This window comes from Lynx rufus, unplaced genomic scaffold (assembly GCF_022079265.1).
Source record: "Lynx rufus isolate CCGP_SWC_20201006 ecotype Redwood Valley unplaced genomic scaffold, mLynRuf1.p SCAF_7, whole genome shotgun sequence".
Taxonomy (NCBI): Eukaryota; Metazoa; Chordata; class Mammalia; order Carnivora; family Felidae; genus Lynx; species Lynx rufus.
Window position 1 is genome coordinate 106586234 of NW_025814889.1, and position 20696 is coordinate 106606929.

The following is a 20696-nucleotide window of genomic DNA, read 5'->3' on the forward strand; positions in this document are numbered from 1 at the left end:
TTGGGTCCTGACTCAGCCCATGCTCTTTATGGAATATGCTATGTTTACAGTTTTTTAAAGTAATGATAATATGCCTATTCTAGAATATGGGAATCACATTATACTCATAAACTTTGATGAGTTACTCATTTAGAGACCAAGAATGAAATATAAGAGAAATGTGTCTGAAACCAAGTTACATAAAGGGGTATGGTTCTATCTGTAATCCTAAAGTCAAATTTATGCCAATCCAAATTAGGAGATAAAAGTTTTTATTGCATATACTATACAAGTTTGTATAACACCAATATTAGGTGTAAGTAAAAACGGTAATAACCATAAGCTGTGTGTGTGTATGTATATATATGTATACATATATATGTACATATATATGTATATATGTATATACACATATGTATATATATGTATACATGTATATGTATATATACATATACATATATACACTATATATACACTGTAAACTCCTGATTTTGTGTGTATATATATCTGTATATGTATATATAAATATAGTACTATATATACATATACATATATATGTATATATAGTACTATATAGTTTTTGTAGTTCTTTCACAGTGTCTCCTTTTATGTGAAGCCTAAAAATTAATATTATTCTCATACATTTATCTATTCAACAAATAATTAGTGAGATTCTAATATATGCCAGAATTTCTGGTGGTTAAGTGGACATACAGTAGCTGTAGGGGAGAAAAAAATTTACCTCTACTCTGTTAGTTTCTATAAATGGGGCTTATAACTCATACTGATAAAAGACAGATTAATGAAAGAAAAGAACGCTAGTTTTATTTAATGTTAATGTTTTTATATTCATAGGGGCTTCATGGAAGTGAAAAACTCAAAGAAGTAGTTGGATTTGAGGGCTTATATAACATTTTAACAAAGGGTGATAAATTGTGGAGGAGTGATTAACAAAGAAAAGGGGGTTTGGGCTTCTTGGGTAATCAATAGTGGAAAGGTAAATATATGAGGAAACTAATGACAGGTAAAGAATATTTAGTATGGTTTATTTATGCAGCTCCATCTCAGTGCTATCTCCCTCTGTGGTGATAAGGGCCACATTCCTCTCACTGGTATGTGAGAGGGGAGAATGTTTCCACAGGGGAATGTATGCCCTGCTTTTAGGCAGATGGTGGGGGTGGCATAGAGCTTTTCCTGTGTCTGCTTTTTCTCAATTGTCTTCAATTCAAAATGATCCATAGGCCAAAGTGGCACATTTGGGGGTGACATGATCTCCTTCAACAAACAGACAAAAATCACTATAGAATGAGAGGAAAAGTGCATGTGCTTTTAGCAAAAGACCTTGGTGTCTTTGCATTTGCTTCTCCCCCTCCACAGACCACTCTTTCTCTTTCTCATCCCAACACTTGCATTTTTATTGTTTCATGTTTCATTTTACATGTCACCATTAAGAGATTCTGATCAACAAGAATAAATTAGTTTCCTTGGGTTATTTTTTAAATCATAAACTGTAATTCTGCTCTAGAAGCCACATTAGGGAGTTGTCATTTTGTTCTGTTTTTTTTTTTTTAACAGCAGAAGAAGATGATCCTCATCTTGCAAATGACGAAACAATCTCAGAGAATAAAGTGAAACACTAAAAGTCAAAGTTAGTAAACAGCACAGTGGGGATTTAAATTCTCTCAAGCAGACTTAATTTTTTTTTTGTTTTTTAATATACTATTGTGTTCTAATAAACTCCTTAGAGCTGTCGTTCTCAACTGGGAGTGGTTTTGCTCCCCAAGGGCCATTTGGCAATGTCTGGAGACACTTCTGCTTATTACCACATTCGGTGTGTGTGTGTGTGTGTGTGTGTGTGTGTGTGTGTGTGTTGGAGGGAGCATTAGTCCTACTGGCATCTGGTGAATTCAGTACAAGGATGCTGCCAAGCACCCTACAATACACAGGACAGCTCCCACAACATAATATTACTTAGTCAACTGTATCACTTAGTCAACTGTATCACTATTAAGAAATAATACTTTAGAATAATTTGAAGAATAAAAGCAATACTTAATTATGTCATGTATTTTTGGATATACAAAGAGTAGAAAAATAACACCAAAGTTCTATTACTCCAAAGACTTGCATAGTTCAATGTGAAGTAATATCAACTAAATAAAGTACAAAGGTATGTAGAATTCTCTGAAATTGAATTCATGGTTTGATTTGACAAATGTATATTGAGTATCTACTATGTGTCAAAAACCAAGGAAGGTATATATGCATTCTGTAGCCCTTTTAAAGGATTGCTCCGAACCTCTCTAGCATCTTGTGAGTGATTTTATAAGGAAGCATATGTTAATTTGAAGATCAATTTCTAATTTTGCCATACAGAAGACTTGAAAATGAAATTGTCAGTCTTCATATCCATGAAGGTGTGAGAACTGTGTTTTAAAAGCAACCATCTATTATAAACTATCAGATAAAAGTCACAAATAGTTCAAGACTATGAAGTAGCCCAGAAACAACTGTATTCTTTCCTACCATTCATGGCTGTGAATAAGAGCCAAGTCATGTGCAAAATGGATAAAAAGTGCACTCAGAAATAACAGGTCTTTTAGGGTAGGACATCTATGCTCACTTCTGAAAGATGTAGTGCCTCGTGTACTAGCAAAGGCTCCTGCATGCAGACTGCCTGCAGATGCCACGTGCAGATTAGAAAGCCCTGCAAGCACCATTAGAGCAGAGTGGCCCAGCCCTCAAATAAAGGTTTGGGACCAAAACGTTGGTGGAGAATGGCTGGCAGCAGCACTCTCTACCTAGCATTATTCACCAGTCAAGCACAATCCTTTTGTTTTTGCAAGGAACGCCTGGTTTGAATATTCGCCTTTGCATTCTCTAATTACAAGTTTCCCCTGCAACCTCTCAAAATCAGCCATCAGAGATGAAGAAACTACCTAAAAGGGTTATTTAAAATAATGGCAACCTAAAATATATATATATATATATATATATATATATATATATATATATATAATAAGCCCAGGTCACTTTTTTCTGGATTAAGCCAAATCGACTTGCACATATATCCACTGTTATAGAAAGCTATTATTAATACTTCAAGCTAATTGTTTTTCACTATAGAAATGATCACTTCATGATATTCTTGGCTTTAAAATTGTTTGTTGTCCGTCTCTCTTAACTCTAGTCCTGATGACAGCTTGATTAAAAGCATGGAGCTTGTTTGTCTTATTTGAAACTGTATGCCTTGAACCCAGAAGGGTACTCAAGAACCTGCCAAATACAAGTACTTAATAAATATATGTGAAATGGAAACATGAAATGGAAGGAGAAATATTTGTGATTTTATTAACAATGTGTATGTATCAGGATTACATGAAATCTGTATTAGTCTGCTATGGTCGCCATAACAAAGCACCACTGGTGCTTAGCAACAGAAATGTATCTTCTCATAGTCATGGGAGCTAGAAGCCCTAGATCAAGATGCTGGCAAGGTTTTGTTTTGTTTTGTTTTGCTTTTTCCTGAGGCTCTATCCTGGGTCTACAAATGAGTGTCTTCTGTGTTTTTACATGGTCTTCCTTTTGTATGTGTGTCTATGTTCCAATCTCATCTTTTTATAAGAAAAACAATCATATTAGATTATGTCCTACCCTAATGACCTCATTGTAACTTGATTACCTCTTTAGAGGTCCTATTTTCAAATATAGTCACATTCTGAGGTACTGAGGGATGAGGCATCAACGTAGGAATTTGGGGGAACAACACTTCATCTCATAACAAAATCTATTGCAAAGTGATTGCACTTTTTTTTGCAATATGTGGCTATTAAGCACATATCATTTTACAACTATATACAGGTCTCTGAAATTTTGTAGATTAAAATCTGTAATGTATACTATACTGTTTGCTTTATCATTTTCATAATTGACAGTAACCCCTTTTTACAGAGTCCAAAAAAATAAGATCTCATATTAATTAACCTTAAAGCAAACAAGATAAGTTTTAAGGACTGGAATTCTAAAACTATGTGTGTTTAAATTTACTAGAAATTTTTAGTTTATTAATTTGAAATATATATATATAATTTCTAAACATAAGAAATTATAAATCACAGTGTCTACAATAAATAAAGGATGTTTTCTAAGTAAATGTGCTATGTATCTGGTTAAACATATAAAATATTTGAAGTAAAGCATAAGAGGAAAGTACTTTATTTACCCACTTAAAATTATGTTTTATTTTTTTGTCTTTTGTTTTTTAAGTTTATTTATTTATTTTGAGAGAGAGAGAGGACAAGAGCAGGGGAGGGGCAGCGAGAGAGGGAGAAAGAAATTCTCAAGCAGGCTCTGTGCTGCCAGCGTAGAGCTCAATGCAAGACTTGAACTCATGAAACTATGAGATCATGACCTGAGCCGAAACCAGGAGTTAGACACTTAACTGACTGAGACACCCAGGCACCCCAGAAAGATCATAATTTTCAAGTCTAAGTATCTTACAATTTGAAATTTGAAACCTCAACACAATTTTTTTCATTTTAATTCTGGTGAATTTTGTTTGATAAATATGTATGTGTTTTAAAGCTATCCTCCAAATAAGAAAGATTTAACATTTATGGTTATTTAAAAAAAATTTTTTTATTTTAATTAGACTTCACACCCAGCATGGAGCCCAACACAGGGTGTGAATTCAGAACCCTGAGATCAAGATCTGAGCTGAGATCAAGAGTTGGATGGTTAACTGACCAAGCCACCCAGGTGCTCATAGAATGTATGGTTGGTTATTAACTGAAATAAAAAAAATAGAATACTGGCTTTATCTGAAATTATAATGGGAAATTATTTTGAGAGGCACTAAATAGGGATAACTTAAAAATTAGTCATGAGAATATGTTCACAATAAGAAGCATTTATAAACATATTTCCCAGAACAAAGGTGAGAGAAAGCAATACATTTTACATATCACTCCCTAAAATACAGAAAAAATTTAACTGTGGGTTAAATGGAATTAATGCACATATCATTTTACAGTTTGCAAGTACTTTCTGTTCCAGAAAGCATTCATTGCAATGTTCATCATTAATGAAAATGTTAGGAGCATCTTTCTTAGATTTTCAGTTGAAGTTTTCAGTTGTGGCCTAGGTTTAGGTACCTTTAATTCAGGATTTTATAAAGGTAAGAAAAGGAATAATTGAGGACTTTTCTGGGTTGAATTTTACTCTACAAAATTCATATCTTGAAGTCCTCACCTCCAGTACTTCAGAATATGACTGTACTTGAAGATATGGGTGGGCCTTAATCCAATATGACCAGTATCCTTAAAGAAGACAATAGGATACAGACATACATGGAATGAGTGAAGACAGCGTAAGGACATGAGAAAAGAGCCATTTCTACATCAAGTTAAGAGGCCTCAGAAGATACCAAACCTGCCGACATTTTGTTCTGGGACTTCTAGCCTATGAGGGAATGAATTTCTGTTGTTGAAGGCATTGGGTCTCTGGTTATTTGGTTATAGCTCCTTCAGCAAACTAATACAAGGACCTTTGAACCTGAACTACAAAAATAAAAATACACATATTTAAGTATATAACTAATGGATGCATGATTATTTATAAACAAGGTAATAATACACAATGTTGTTCTGGTATTGAATTCTAATTCTTCCTTTCCAACGAGTTGTGGCAATTTTTATCCAGGTAACATCTCCACTTATTTGTCTTGTTCTCAATGAGACTTTCATCTGGCCCTCTATTTTGACATGCAGACGTCTGTCCAATTGCTCACGTATCACTCTAGCCTACATCAAAATGATTCTTTATTATTTTTTTTTTAAATTTTTTTTCAACGTTTATTTATTTTTGGGACAGAGAGAGACAGAGTATGAACGGGGGAGGGGCAGAGAGAGAGGGAGACACAGAATCGGAAACAGGCTCCAGGCTCTGAGCCATCAGCCCAGAGCCCGACGCGGGGCTCGAACTCACGGACCACGAGATCGTGACCTGGCTGAAGTCGGATGCTTAACCGACTGCGCCACCCAGGCGCCCCCAAAATGATTCTTTAAAAAGAACACATATAATATGATTACATTGATAACAAATTCTAGAAAATGCACACTATTCTATTAGTGACAGAAAGATCAGTGGCTGCCTGTGTGTAGGAGAGTAGGGAGGGGAAGGAGAAATTAGAGCATGACTTCTAATATCAGTTGCAAATTAGTCTTTTTCATTATCTAATAAGTCATTCAATTTTGATGTTCAAATAGATCCTTAATCGACTATTTCTCTATCAGGAACTTACTCATGGGTTCATATAACATTGGAATATAAGCTTTTCTGTTTCAATAGTTCTGAAAATGCCTGGTGTGTCTGCTTAGTCGCGTGCGCGCGCGCGCGCGCACACACACACACACACACACACAGACACACACACACACACACACAATGGGTTTTTAAAATCTAGACTAAAGCTCCCTACTCCACACCATTATCTTTCCCTATGCCCAGTTCTGTATTTCTGTGAATGCACCTTTGGGAAAATAAAGTTTTATAGCACCTGATTTTTGTTTTCAAAGGAAAAAAACCATTTGTAAATTGAGAACAACTGCCAATTGTTCAGCTAATACTTGGAAAGTCATAACATTGCACAGAAGTCTTTGAATTCTTTGACACATTTTTGTCTCTAATGTTCAAAAACCTCGCCAGAATGGAATTTATTGGATTCGTGTTTAAGGCTGCTTTCTTACAGGCTCTGCTATCATTGCCATTGTAGAATTTATTTGCACACTAACTCCGTGAAGTGAAATTGGCTATTTCCATTTTGCATTTCTCTGTAAGACCTTACAAAAGATTATGACTTGCAGTAGCTTATGTGGAAATTATATAATTGGAGAACTTCTGTTCTTTCTAATACAATTTTTTCATTTTCTTCTTCCATCCAGTTTATAATATCTACTACCCTTAAAGAATGTTTTGGTCTCCATTTCAGTAATCTATGCTTAATGTCATTAATATATGCAGACAAAAATAATTGAAAAGTACATTCAAATGTATTTTAAAAATTATTTACCACCAAAAATTCATAATTGACATGATGATTATTATGCCCCTGAATATAGACTTTTTTACTCTTTATCCATTTGCTTTGGGCTTTTGTTTCCTAAAGAATAATCATTGAACAAGGCTCCTAATTCCATAACTTGTATTGTGACTTGATAAATTTCAGAATTCTATTAAGAAATATTCCATAAAAATCTGTAATTCTCCAAACAACCTGCACTGATTTCATAAAATTAACAATGTATAAGGTGAACATTTTCACTACAATCCTTTTGAAGGGACATCAATATTTTATTCATTTCTTTTTTTTTTTTTTTAATTGTTTTTCAACGTTTTTTATTTATTTTTGGGACAGAGCGAGACAGAGCATGAACGGGGGAGGGGCAGAGACAGAGGGAGACACAGAATCAGAAACAGGCTCCAGGCCCCGGGCCATCAGCCCAGAGCCCGACGCGGGGCTCGAACCCACGGACCGTGAGATCGTGACCTGGCTGAAGTCGGACGCTTAACCGACTGCGCCACCCAGGCGCCCCATATTCATTTCTAAGAGAAAGACTTGAAAACTCATTTTTTTTTCTTTTTGTATTCTCAATAAAATGCTTTCTTACTATCTGAATAACAGACCTAGACAAATCACTTTCTAGGTAGAGGCCTTATTACATTTCTCATATCAATTCATACTTTATAATGTACTTCTAAGGGCTGTATTCTACAAAAAAAAAGTCAAGGGCAAAATGGACTTTTAATTATTAACTAGGCCTTATATATAGTTCATAGTTGACCTGGCCTATCAAGGATTAGAAAATCACAAGTTTTTGCCGCCAAGAATATACTATTCTAATTGTAATTTCATAAACCTTGCTTTAAAACACTGCAAACATCCTTATGAGTTAAACTGCCATTAGCATCATGCCATATAAATGCATCTTTTATCATAACCTAGAAGAGATTTGTGATTTGTGATTTAAAATATCTTTCCTTTACCTCTCCATAGCCACAGAGCCCTTCATATCTGATCTGAAATTAGCACTATTTTCTTCCTCTTTGGTTAAACAAAATCTAAGTCACAGTATTTTAAAAAAATTCATTTAAAAATATTCCTATCAAAACGGGAATGATGGCTAATGCATGACCATCATTAGAAGAGATGAGTTTATCAGATGTGTGAGTCAAACTGTGAAAGGCACAGAGGAAATGGCTGTGTACCTATGAGCAGGTGACTCAAAACACTCTACACCTCGGTTTCCTCATCTTCAAATTGGAAGTGGCACTAACCAGCTTACAGGTGATGTGATGAGGTGAGATGATTTGGAACATAGCCAACGTTACTTGGGGCATACTATTGTTGAATCTTGAATCTAGTATGGGCAAACTGGCAGTGAAGCATGGGAGGCAGGAGACATGAATGCAAGCCCACCTAGTGTTTACTCATGCAAACTCAGGACATGAGCTGTGTAACATAATACCTGGAACAAAGCAGAGACATCCTGAGTGATGGGATGACATGGGAGAAAACAGAAGAAGGCCAGTCACCAAAAATGGAGACATAGACCAGAAGTCATTGCAAAGACACATTTTACCCAAGTATAGTTTTTTTTTTTTACTTAATAAGTTTCTCTAAAGATTGTTAAAGCTTGATAGTCTGAAGTATATAATATTAAAATCATAGGGATGCCTGGCACCTTTAGTCAGTTAAGGTCTGACTTGGCCTCAGGTCATGATCTCGGGGTTCATGAGTTCAAGCCCTGCATCCAGCCCTGTGCTGACAGCTCAGAGCCTGGAGCCTGCTTCAGATTCTGTGTCTTCCTCTCTCTCTGCCTTCCCCTGCTCATGCTCTGTCTTTGTCTCTCAAAAATAAATAAACATTAAAAAAATTTTGTAATAAAAAGTAAAATCATATTATAACGCATTTTTTATTATTGCTGAATGGAAACTACAAAAAATATTGAAATCTCAATAATAATGCTATATTCATGGAGAACTCCATATTAGAAACCATTCATATGGTTTGATTTAATGTCACTCTTTCTAATGTTAATTGTCAAGGTATAGAATCGAGGTGATAAATTCAGGTTTAATGTGTAGCCTGACATTCAGTTTTGTAGACTGGAGCTCAGGCACCAAGAAAAAACATTCAGTATAGAAACTAGTAAGTAAATAGTTATTTACTAGTTATTACTAGGAAACTGTAAGCTATAATTAAAACTGCAACTGTTAGGGCAAAGGGGATTCACTGTTGTCATGGAAGCATGGCTTTATTAATTCCTGTCTTTCAATAGATAAAATCAATTAATTCTCTGTGATTGTCAAGATAGGAATGTAGATTTTTTAACAGTGTTTAATATTTCAACAATATTAACATATATTAATATTGTTATATATGTCAATTGTTACATACTGTATGGAATATAGTATAAGCTATAGTTTATATTATATATGACTATATATTAAATACTACTTTATATATTAATATCTTATTAAACTAACATACAGTATGAACTGTTTTACATAATACAATACCTCAAAGTTAACAATTAAGTCTTAGATACAAAGATGACTTAATTTTCTGATATGCATGTATCCATCAATAGCCTACTATAATAACATACTATACTGAATACATATATTATGAAAATTGAAGAATATTAAGCAGCTAAGGTGAGGCAGCAACAAACCATAAATGGACCAAAGAATTATGAGGTAAGGTAAATCACCCCACCATTTTCCCTTGAGATGGAAAGAAACAAAGCCTAACATATTTGCCGTGCCAGGAAAATCTGTATTTCAAATATCTCATTGTCCCAATAACTACTTCTCTGCTTAGTAAGTTAATTGCCAATTATTTGTTTGGAACACATGGACATTATGTATCATGCTGATTTCCTTATTTTCAAAACTATATCTTTTATTATAAAATAAAATATTGTGTATTCCCTTTATGTTTCTAATATTAGAGTCACCAAATTCTCAAACTAGCCTGTACATCATTGGTTCTCAACACCTACAGGGTGATATTTGGCAATGTCTGGAGACATTTTTTTTTATTGTCACACTGTGTGGGACTGTCATTTATTGAGTAAAGACCAGGGATGCCGCAGAACATCCTACGATGCATGAGACTGCCTGCTACAATAATTATTTGGCTCCACATGTAAATAGTTCCAAGCTTATGAAATACTGCTGCAGAATAAACAAGTAAAAAGGAAACAAAACATCATCAACAACTGTAACAAAAGAATTTATTTTTTTGGCATGGAGAATAGAATGAACAGGCCAATTTTTAGGTTAAACAACAATTTATGTTGCCTTATTTTTTTCAGGGATAGCAATGAGTTCTACTTCTTTAATATCAACTTTAAGATTGAAGAGGAAAAATTTCACCATGAAAAGGAATCAATAGAAATGAGGAAATGAAAAATGACCAGGCCAGTGTTACACATGGAAGCATGTGGCATCAGAAGAAACTGTGATGCACTTTATTCTTTGAAAAGTGTGTGGAAGTATTGCATTATTTTTCAAGTTTCATTTGGGTTTAATTTTCTCTACACTCACAAGGTGACATCTTGAGATTGTCAAAGCTTCACAAGTCTGTGAAAGTTAGTTTGGTCCTTTATTTCACCCTCTGCCAAATCTATAGCTGCAAAATTCACTCTTCTTTATCAGGAGTATTCTTAGCGATTTTACCATATTTATACAATGTTTAGATTTGGTAGCTGATGTAAATGATTACATTTTCCCTTACAACCACACTGACATTTATTTAGCATTGGATTCAGCTTTTCAAATTTATATAATCATATATGCTAACAACTCACAAAGCTATAAAACCTCTTATACAAATCTCAAAGCAGGATACATTAAACATAAATATTATTTTTAGAATCATACCACCATTGCAAATATGCTCAAGTGAAGAACTGGCTGGGAATTTGCTTTCATGTATTTTGAGAATCTCAAGATATATTTTTAGAAACTATAAAAAGCTACAGAAAGATTGTTGCCAGACACACCAACAGAAGAAAAAAAAAAGGACAAAATTACTACTTTGAAAAGTTGCCATTGATGGTCACATATATGCAAGCTCAAAATTGGGACCTAACTCTAAAATTATTCTCAGTTCAAAAATGTTACAAATCAATTTTCTCCAGCCTCTGATGTATGTGTGAGCATTTTCTAGCATCTGCCTGTATGTTATTACAGTAGTTTCATGTGCCTTTACATATGTTCACCAAATTTAAACCTTAATATATCAGAAAGACATAACTGCCTTTATAGCATTTTAGATCCCTTGAGCAATACATTGTCTCAAAGACATGATGTTCCCACATCTGTGAATAACAATATAAGCCTTATTAAAATAGGTATTGAGAAAATAATCCCCAACACACTAGCATAAGAAAGGCCAAATGAATAACACATTTAAATGAATTTATATCAAATAAAAAGCAAAGAAGATCAGTCTAAACATATTCAAAATGCTTCAACTCTGGGCTACACATTGCACTACAGAGAAATGCAAAAAAGAAGAAGAAGGAGAAGGAGAAGGAGTAGGAGAAGAAGAAGAAGAAGAAGAAGAAGAAGAAGAAGAAGAAGAAGAAGTTATCATGTATAATTTTAGACAATGTCCAAGTGCTCCTTACATATCAGTATCTTCCCTAAAAATAAATTGACGCTAAACTGTCTTAGGGATGAAATAGTTAGGGTGCTTGTTTTTTGCTAACTTGCATGAATCATGGCATAATACATGCACTTAACTTGACTCTAATTGACTCATTATCATATCATATCAAATAATGGAATGATATCAAGGCGATTTTATCATACAAAGCAAGAAGACAGGAAGGAGTAATTACTGCAAATAGGAGAGAAAAATAATCTATTTAGTTCCCATATTCTTATTGTGAGAGCCCTACTATTAGGGCTCTAGAAAAGTATTATGAGTTGTTAACATATACAATTATGTACATGTAAGAAGCTGCAGCCAGTGCTAAATCAATGTCAGTCGCTACTGTTACAATGCCAAAGGGTCTCCTATAATTTCTGTTGCTGGACTCAAAAATCTGTGCAATCCTCTGACACCTTTATTGACTCTTATAGCTCAAAATATTGAAGCCTCACTAATACTGTTGCAGAACCAGATAGTTTTCGCTGATCTTAAGCTCAAAATAAAATTTTTCACTGGAGGAACTGTCAATAGAATGTTCAAGAAGGCAATGCTTCAAACTTTATTCTCCTTCCAAGGTACTCAGTGATCCGTTTTCCTGTTAAGTCACTTAGGAGTGTCTGTTAACCAACCTCAACTTCCGCATGTTTTATCTCACTTTAAAAAAAAATTGAAACCACTAGACTGAGTCAAAATGGGCATAAGCCAACACTCAGACAATTTTCAGGAAAAAAAAATTCCCTACTGTCACAAATTTTGTGTAAGTCAGAAAAATTCTGCCAACAATTGACATCCAGAGAAAATGGATAGCACTTTTGATGATGGTGAACATCTTAGAAAAGATTATTAATTGTTTACTCCATATTTATTACACATTAGTTAATCAAATGATCGATATATTCAAAGTCTAGATAAATTTATTATTGTAAAACCCTGAGTTTCTTGGCTCATACTAATTAGCATAGTTGCTTCTTCCAAAGATTTGATTTATCTTGAGACGCTTATCACTTGAAATGCTCTGGAACTTGAAGAGTGGCAGACATCATTCAGATCATCAATGTACTGCCCACATATTAAACTGAATCAAACGGGAGAATGACATCCCTACCCTACTCTATTTGGGTGAGCAACCCACTTATATGTCACTTATTTCAAATTAGCTCTTTTCTGTCCTCCATTATTTCCACTATAGCAGATGGTATCATGTAAGTGTTACTATTTGCTGTTGGCACATTACATTCTCTTCTGATGACCAGATGTGTCTTTTGGGCTTCAGTTCTCACAGGTCTACATATTATTATTCCTTTTTTCCAGTATACTGCCTAGTTAGTAGGTCAAAACCATGGGATTAGCAAAAGAATTATCCTGGAATATTTATTACAGGATGAAAAAGACAGAGGGAGAGAGACAGAAAGACAGGAGAGAGACGGGGGGGGGGGGGTGGGGGGGGAGGGGGAGAGAGAGAGAGAGAGAGAGAGATCTTTATTTTATCACATCAATTGAAAATCCCACCATATAGAGTAAATATCCAGACAGCTGAACTGAGATTTTTTTTTGATCTGTTAACATATGCCTCGAAAAGTTTTCAACACTTTACTATCATTATCTCCTACCCCCTGAAATTGCTCCCCAACCTTAAAAAAAAAGTCCTATTTTGCCAGGGAAAGCTACAAAATGTGAGAATGAAAAAGTTAAGACGCCGACCCTCAAGAAGAATTTAAGACCTACATTAAACAAAATATTTTTTAAATTTTAAGTAGAAGTTACCTGCTATGGACAAAATAATGAAAAAATGAAAAAGACTTGTTTTTAGGTATCAGTTACATGATCATATCTTTCCATTAATAAATTTTAAAAAGACAAAAAATATGCCTTTTTGTAGAAAAATGAGCCTTTTCCCTTCAATAGTCTTTTAAATTTTAAAAAATTGATGTGGACTATGGCAATTAAAAGGAATTTACCACACATATAAAGCAGGGTAATAGGTGGCTCTGGATTGAAAACTGGATTATAAAACTCATTCAAAGTTTTGTTTTGTTTTGTCTGCTTGTGTTCTCTAAACAGGAACCAATTAAAAAAAAGTGCTGCTAATTGCAGAAGAATGTGAGGTCAAAGACAGCTATTTGTGAAATAAGAGAAATAACAAATAGTTCATATGCTTATAGCAATAATCCAATGGAAAGGAAGTAGATGCTTAGAGTGAGATTAGGGAAAATTGCTGAAAAGATGTTCTCAATTAAGCAAGAGAGTTCTGGTGCACATGTGAAAAGCTCCATCTCTGGGGAAAAGAGAGATCACCCATTCTATAGGAACAGAAGGGAAGATGAAGGTATGAACTTTAAGGAAAGAGATTGGTAGATGTGGTAGTAGAAACACAAAAGATTTCTCTTTTGTTTATGTTTCCATGAAAGAGAAAGTACAGTCACCACTTGGGAGCATGGATGGGAAAGAAATATTGGATGTTGGAAGACAGAGAGATGCAGTTATTTGGGAGAGTGACAGAGTGAATACCAGGCAATGTTATAGGACTCATGTGCAGCATGAAGGACTGACTTGAGGTTAATGAGCCTAAATTTAGAATGATTCTTGTCACCATGGCTGGATGGTTTTCAACAACCACAATCAAAAAATATGTGATGGATTACAATTTAGGTAAGAAACTATGCAGGACTCAAATAGGCAGATCCATGTTCAGAAAGATAGCCTTTGCTTTACTTCAAAGTAGTGGTGAGTAAATGCCATGGCTATGTTTTAATTAACATTTAAATATAGGCACATTATTTCCAAGATTTCTTGTTTTAACTAACAATGGATGACTATATACCATTAAGAAATGTTTTGAATAAACAAGCTTCAGGAAAACTCAAGGTATATAAATTTAAGTTATAGGGATTAATGACTAGTCAGACAAGAAGCATCTTACACTGCCAAGAGACCATGAGAAGCCATATTTTAAACTATTATTTAGGGGCGCCTGGGTGGCGCAGTCGGTTAAGCGTCCGACTTCAGCCAGGTCACGATCTCGCGGTCCGGGAGTTCGAGCCCCGCGTCAGGCTCTGGGCTGATGGCTCGGAGCCTGGAGCCTGTTTCCGATTCTGTGTCTCCCTCTCTCTCTGCCCCTCCCCCGTTCATGCTCTGTCTCTCTCTGTCCCCCCAAAAATAAATAAACGTTGAAAAAAAAATATTTAAACTATTATTTAGATTAGCAATATAAATGTAAAGGAGATCAGAATAAGCTTAATAAGACACATGTTGGGAAAACTACTTAAAAATTCACTAACAAAACTAAAGTAAAATTTAATGTCAAGTGAGATAAAATTTTCCATACTTTGAAAACTAAATTTTACAAAATAGCAACACTTTTCCTCAAATTAATTTTTTTCATGAAATTCTATTGAAATTTCCAACTGTGCTTTTATTAGTTTTTTTTTTTTTACAAATTATTGTGGTAAAATATACATAGCAAAAAATGTATTGCTTTAACCATTTTTAAATTTTTATCGTATTAAGTCCATTCACATTGTTCTGTTACTATCACCACCATTCACCTCCAGAACCTTTACAAATTCTCCAACTGAAACTCTCATTAAATAGTATCTGCCCATTCTCCCTTCCTCCGAATCCCTAGAGACTACCATTGTATTTTCTGTCTCTGATTTTGACTACTCTGGGAACTTCATATAAGTGAAATCATTCAACATGTGTCCTTTTGTGATTAGCTTATTCAACTTATCATAATGCTTCAAAGTCCTTCCATGTGTCAGAATTTCCTTCCTTTTTACAGCTGAACACTATTTCATTTTTTAAAATATATTCCATTTTTTAATATATTCATCTGTTGATGGACACTTGGGTTGTTTCCATCTAGTGGCTATTGTGAATAATGTTGCTATAAACATGAATGTATAATTATCTGTTTGAGTTTTGCTTTCATTTCTTTTGGATAAATACTCCAAAGTAGAATTGGCACTTGTGTTTTTGAACCATAAAAAATAGTTCTAATCTTAATCTGGAATAATTAAGAAACAAGAACATATACACAAAAAAGCTTTGAAAAATAAAGGCTGTACTGAAAACTGGAAATAATGTTAAAACATATTATAGAACAATAATCAAAAATATATTCATTTAAATGTAGCAGAATCAATATCCTAGAAATAGAACATAAACTTTTAAAATAAATTTATTTACCAGTAAGAAAATGCAAATCAAAGCCAAACAACTTCACAACCACTAGGATGATGGTGATAATAATAATGATAATAATAATAATAATAACAACAACAACAGGTATTGGCATAAACGCAGAGAAATTAGAAACTTCATACAGTATTTGTGGAAAGGTAGAATGGTGCAACCACTTTGAAAAACTGTCTAATGCCTCTGTAAAATGTTAAAAATAGAGTTACCTACCATATGACCCTTCAAAGTTCTACTCATAGGTATGTCTCAAGAAAAATAAAAGCATATTTCCTCCCAAAAAGTTGTACAGGAATGTCCATAGAAGCATTACACTAGTAACGAAAAGTAAAAACAGCTGAATGGTCATCAACTGATGAATAGATAAAATGTGGTATATTCATACAATGAAGTAAGACAATAAAAACTAATGACATACTGATACATGCTACAACATAGACGGCCCTTCAAAATATTCTGCTAAGTTAAAGAAGCCAGTCAAAAAGACAACATAATGTCTGAATCCTTTTATATGAAATATACAGAATAGGTCAATCTACAGTGACAGGAATAGGTTAGTGGTTACCAAGAGCTAGTTGAGGGGGAAATAAAAAGCGACTGCTGAACAGTATGTGGTTTCTTGTTGGGTAGTGAAAACGTTTTATTGATTGTGGTGTTGGTTGTACAACAGTATAAATATACTCAAAACCATTGTATGGTATGTGAGTTATATTACAATAAAGCTGTTTTCAAAAAAGAACTTTAATATTAAAAAAATAAAATACTTAGTCAAAAGGAAAAGGTTAGCTTATATAAATATTCCCTGAGTAATTGATATTTTTTTTACATCAAAGAAGCATTATTTTGAATTGTTCCCATTCACAAACACAAATAGATGTCCACAAAATATTAGACTACATCTGAGGTGAAGGAAAATCTATGTGATTGGGAAATATTCTCTAAATTAATGTCTAGGGAAAATCACAAAGAAAATTATCAATAATTTGGATTTTATAAAAGTCTTCTTTGAAGCATTATGGAACATATATCAAGAAATCATAACCATTTATATCATATTGTCCCAATAATTATACTTCCATTTATAATTTCTAATACAAGAATATGAACTATTAGCAAAAATACATGGAAACTATTTTTCATTATATTTTTAAATGTAATGGGAAAATAGTGAAAAAAATGAGCTTATCCATGAGTTACTTAAGTAAATTACATATATTTCTTAAACAGATTACTATATAGCTACCAGAATTCATAGTTAAGTTTAAGAAATGGGATAAAGCTGACTTTTTAATAAGTGGAAAAATACATTATTGTATATAAATCGGTACTCCAGTATATTGAAAAGATAGAAAATCAAGGGAAAATGAGAAAACAACAGTGATTGACTTTAACAGGATTTAGCTCAATTTCCCTACTTTATTCTATTTTCTGTTGTTTCCAAGTTTTTACAATAAACATATTGAAATAAATCATTAGAACAATTTTCATCATTCAATGTAAGTTTTTTAAATTGTTTTACCTAAAGTCATGGAAGTACATGGTAAATGTATACTATTCTGATGTAATTTTGATTAGGAAAATTTTATTTTTAGGCAGCAGTATATAAGAAAAGACAAAAAAGAAGATCATCAGGGGCTTCTTCAATAAGTTTAAGAATGTTTTATATACTTTTTAAAAATTGTATCTCATTTTCTAAAAGTTTTAAATTAAATAACTGTACAAATTTTTATATTTTCACCATAAATTGTTAATTTTATTTAGAAAAAGTAAAATAAGTGCTTAGTTTATGGTAGGAAATAAAACAAAATGGATGATTTTTTTTTCTCTGTGCTTTCCATCGTTACCTAGAAAGACCTCACTCAGAAGACCTCACCTTGGAAGGTGTATGTTGCCTAGGTTTCTAAGATGCGAATGATCGTATCTAATTATTTGCTATGGAAAGAGTTCTGTGACCTAGGAATAAAATAGTCACAGGGCAAAGTTATAGATAGAGGCATAAAGGACAGAAATGCCAAGGAAATTGAGGTAGATAAACATATCAGAATCTATATCCAATAATGCCAAATGGTTAATCACAGGAAGATATGTGAGTGCCCAAGACAAACCTTAGGGGCGTCCCAGCTTCACCCTGATTTATTTCATTTAATACAGACTTGGTATGCAAAGATTGTTATTATAATACCTGATAAATCATTATAACGAATGGGAGCTTAAAATATTTGGAATATCAATTAGTAAGAGAAAATGATCACAACCTAAAATTAGCATATATTTGGCATAGACAATATCTATAATGATTTTTTAATATTTCATAACATTACATATACATATATATACACACAGTTTGAAGTATAATTAACATAGAGTGTTATATTATTTTCTAGTGTACAACATAATAATTAAATAATTCTGTACATTATTCAGCACTCACCATGATAAGTGTAATCACCATCTGTCTTCAGATGTTATTATAATAATTCTGACTATATTCCCTATGCTGTACTTTCATCTCTGTGAGTTTATTTTATAAGTGGAAGTGTGTACCTGTTAATCCACTTTATCTATATCATCCACCCATGCCCACCAACCTCCTCTCTGGCAATCACCAGTTTATATTCTGTATTTATGATCTGTTTATTTTTTATTTGTTTTCTTTTAGATTTCACATAAAAGTGAAAGCATATGGTATTTGCCTTTCTCTGACTAATTTCACTTAGTATAATACTCTCTAGCTCCATCAATGTCATTACAACTGGCAAGATCACATTCTTTTCTATGGCAGAGTAATGTTCCATTATATATATTGTATGTTTTTTCCATGGGGGGGGGGGGGTAAATAGTAGTGGAATTACGGGATCATATGGCATTTCTATTTTTAATTTTTGAGGAACCTCCATACTATTTTGCACATGACTGCACCAATTTATATTTCCTCAGAAGTACAATTTATATTCCTACCACACTTGTCAACACTTGTTATTTCTTGTCTTTTTGATTCTAGCCATTCTGACAGATGTAAAGTTATATCTCATTGAGGTATTAATGTGCATTTCTTGATGACTAGTGAAACTGCGTCTCTTTTCATGTGTTTGTTGGCCATCTGTATATCTTATTTGGAAAAATGTCTATTCAGGTACTCTGTCCATTTTTTAACTGGATATTTTGGTTTATGGTGTTGAGTTGTATTAGTTTGGTTTATTAGTTGTATTAGTTGGATATTAATTACTAGTAGGATATATCACTTGCAAGTATCTTCTCCCATTCAGTAGGTTGCCTTGTCATTTGTTGATTATTTCCTTCACTATGCAAAGGCCTTTATTTTAGTGTAGTCCTGATACCTTATTTTTGGTTTTGTTTTCCTTACCTCAGAAGACATATCTAGAAAATATTGGTATGGCTGACTTTTATGGTTTCATTTAGATCTTTAATCCATTTAGATCTTTAATCCATTTTGAGTTTATTTTTTGTGCATTTTGTGGTCTATTTTCATTCTTTTACATGTATGTCCAGACTTTTCAATGCCATTTGTTGAAGAGACTGTCTTTTTCTCATTGCATATTCTTGCCTCCTTAGTCATAGTTGACCATATGAGCATGAGTTTATTTATGGGCTATTCTGTTTTATTGATCTATATGTATATTTTTCTGCCAGTACCATGCTATATTGATTACTACAGTTTACTAGTGTTATCTTGAAATCTGTTATCTTGAAAACAAAACCTCCAGCTTTGGTCTTTTTTCCCCAGGTTGCTTCAGCTATTGAGGGTTTTGTGGTTCCACACAAATTTTAGGATTATTTGCCCTGGTTCTGTGAAAAACACTGTTGGTGCTTTGATAGGGATTGAACTGATTCTGTAGATCACTTCGGGTAGAATGTATATTTTAACAATATTAATTCTTCCAACTCATGAGTATGGAATATCTTTTCATTTTTTGTGTCTCCTTCAATTTCTTTCATGAATGTTTTATAGTTTTCAGTGTAAGTCTTTCAACTCCTTGGTTAAGTGTATTCCTAGGTATTTTATTCTTTTTGTTGCAGTTGTAAATGGGGTTGTTTTTTTAAATTCTCTTTCTTCTATTTCATTACTAGCATACAAACATACAACAGATTTCTGTGTATTAATTTTGCATCCTGTAACCTTACTGAATTATCAGTTCTAATAGCTATTTGGTAGAGCCTTAAGGGTTTTCCATATATAGTATCGTGTCATCTGCAAAGTGAAAGTTTTACTTCACTACTGATTTGGACGCCTTTTCTATTTCTTTCTTTTTTTTCTGACTGCAGTAGCTAGGACTTTGAGTGCTATGTTGAATATAAGTTATGAGAATGGGCATCCTTATCTTGTTCCTGATCTTAGAGGAAGAGCTCTCAGTTTTTTGCCACTAAATTGCATGTTAGTTGAGGGTTTTTCATATATGGCCTTTATTATGTTGAGGTATATTCCCTTTAAACCCACCTTCTTGAGAGTTTTTATCATGAATGGATTTGTACTTTGTTAAATGCTTTTTCTGCATCTATTGAGATGATCATGTGGTTTTTATCCTTTCTTTTGCTGATATGACATATCACGTTGATTAATTTGTGAATTTTTAACCACTCTTGCACCCCTAGAATAAATCATACTTGATTATGGTAAATCATTTCTTTTAATGTAATGTTGAATTCAGTTTACTAATATTCTGTTGAGGATTTTTGTATCTGTTTATCAGAGATACTGGTCTATAGTTCTCTTTTTAGTGGAACCTTTATCTGTTTTTGATATCAAGGTAATGCTGGCTTCTTAGAATGAATTTGG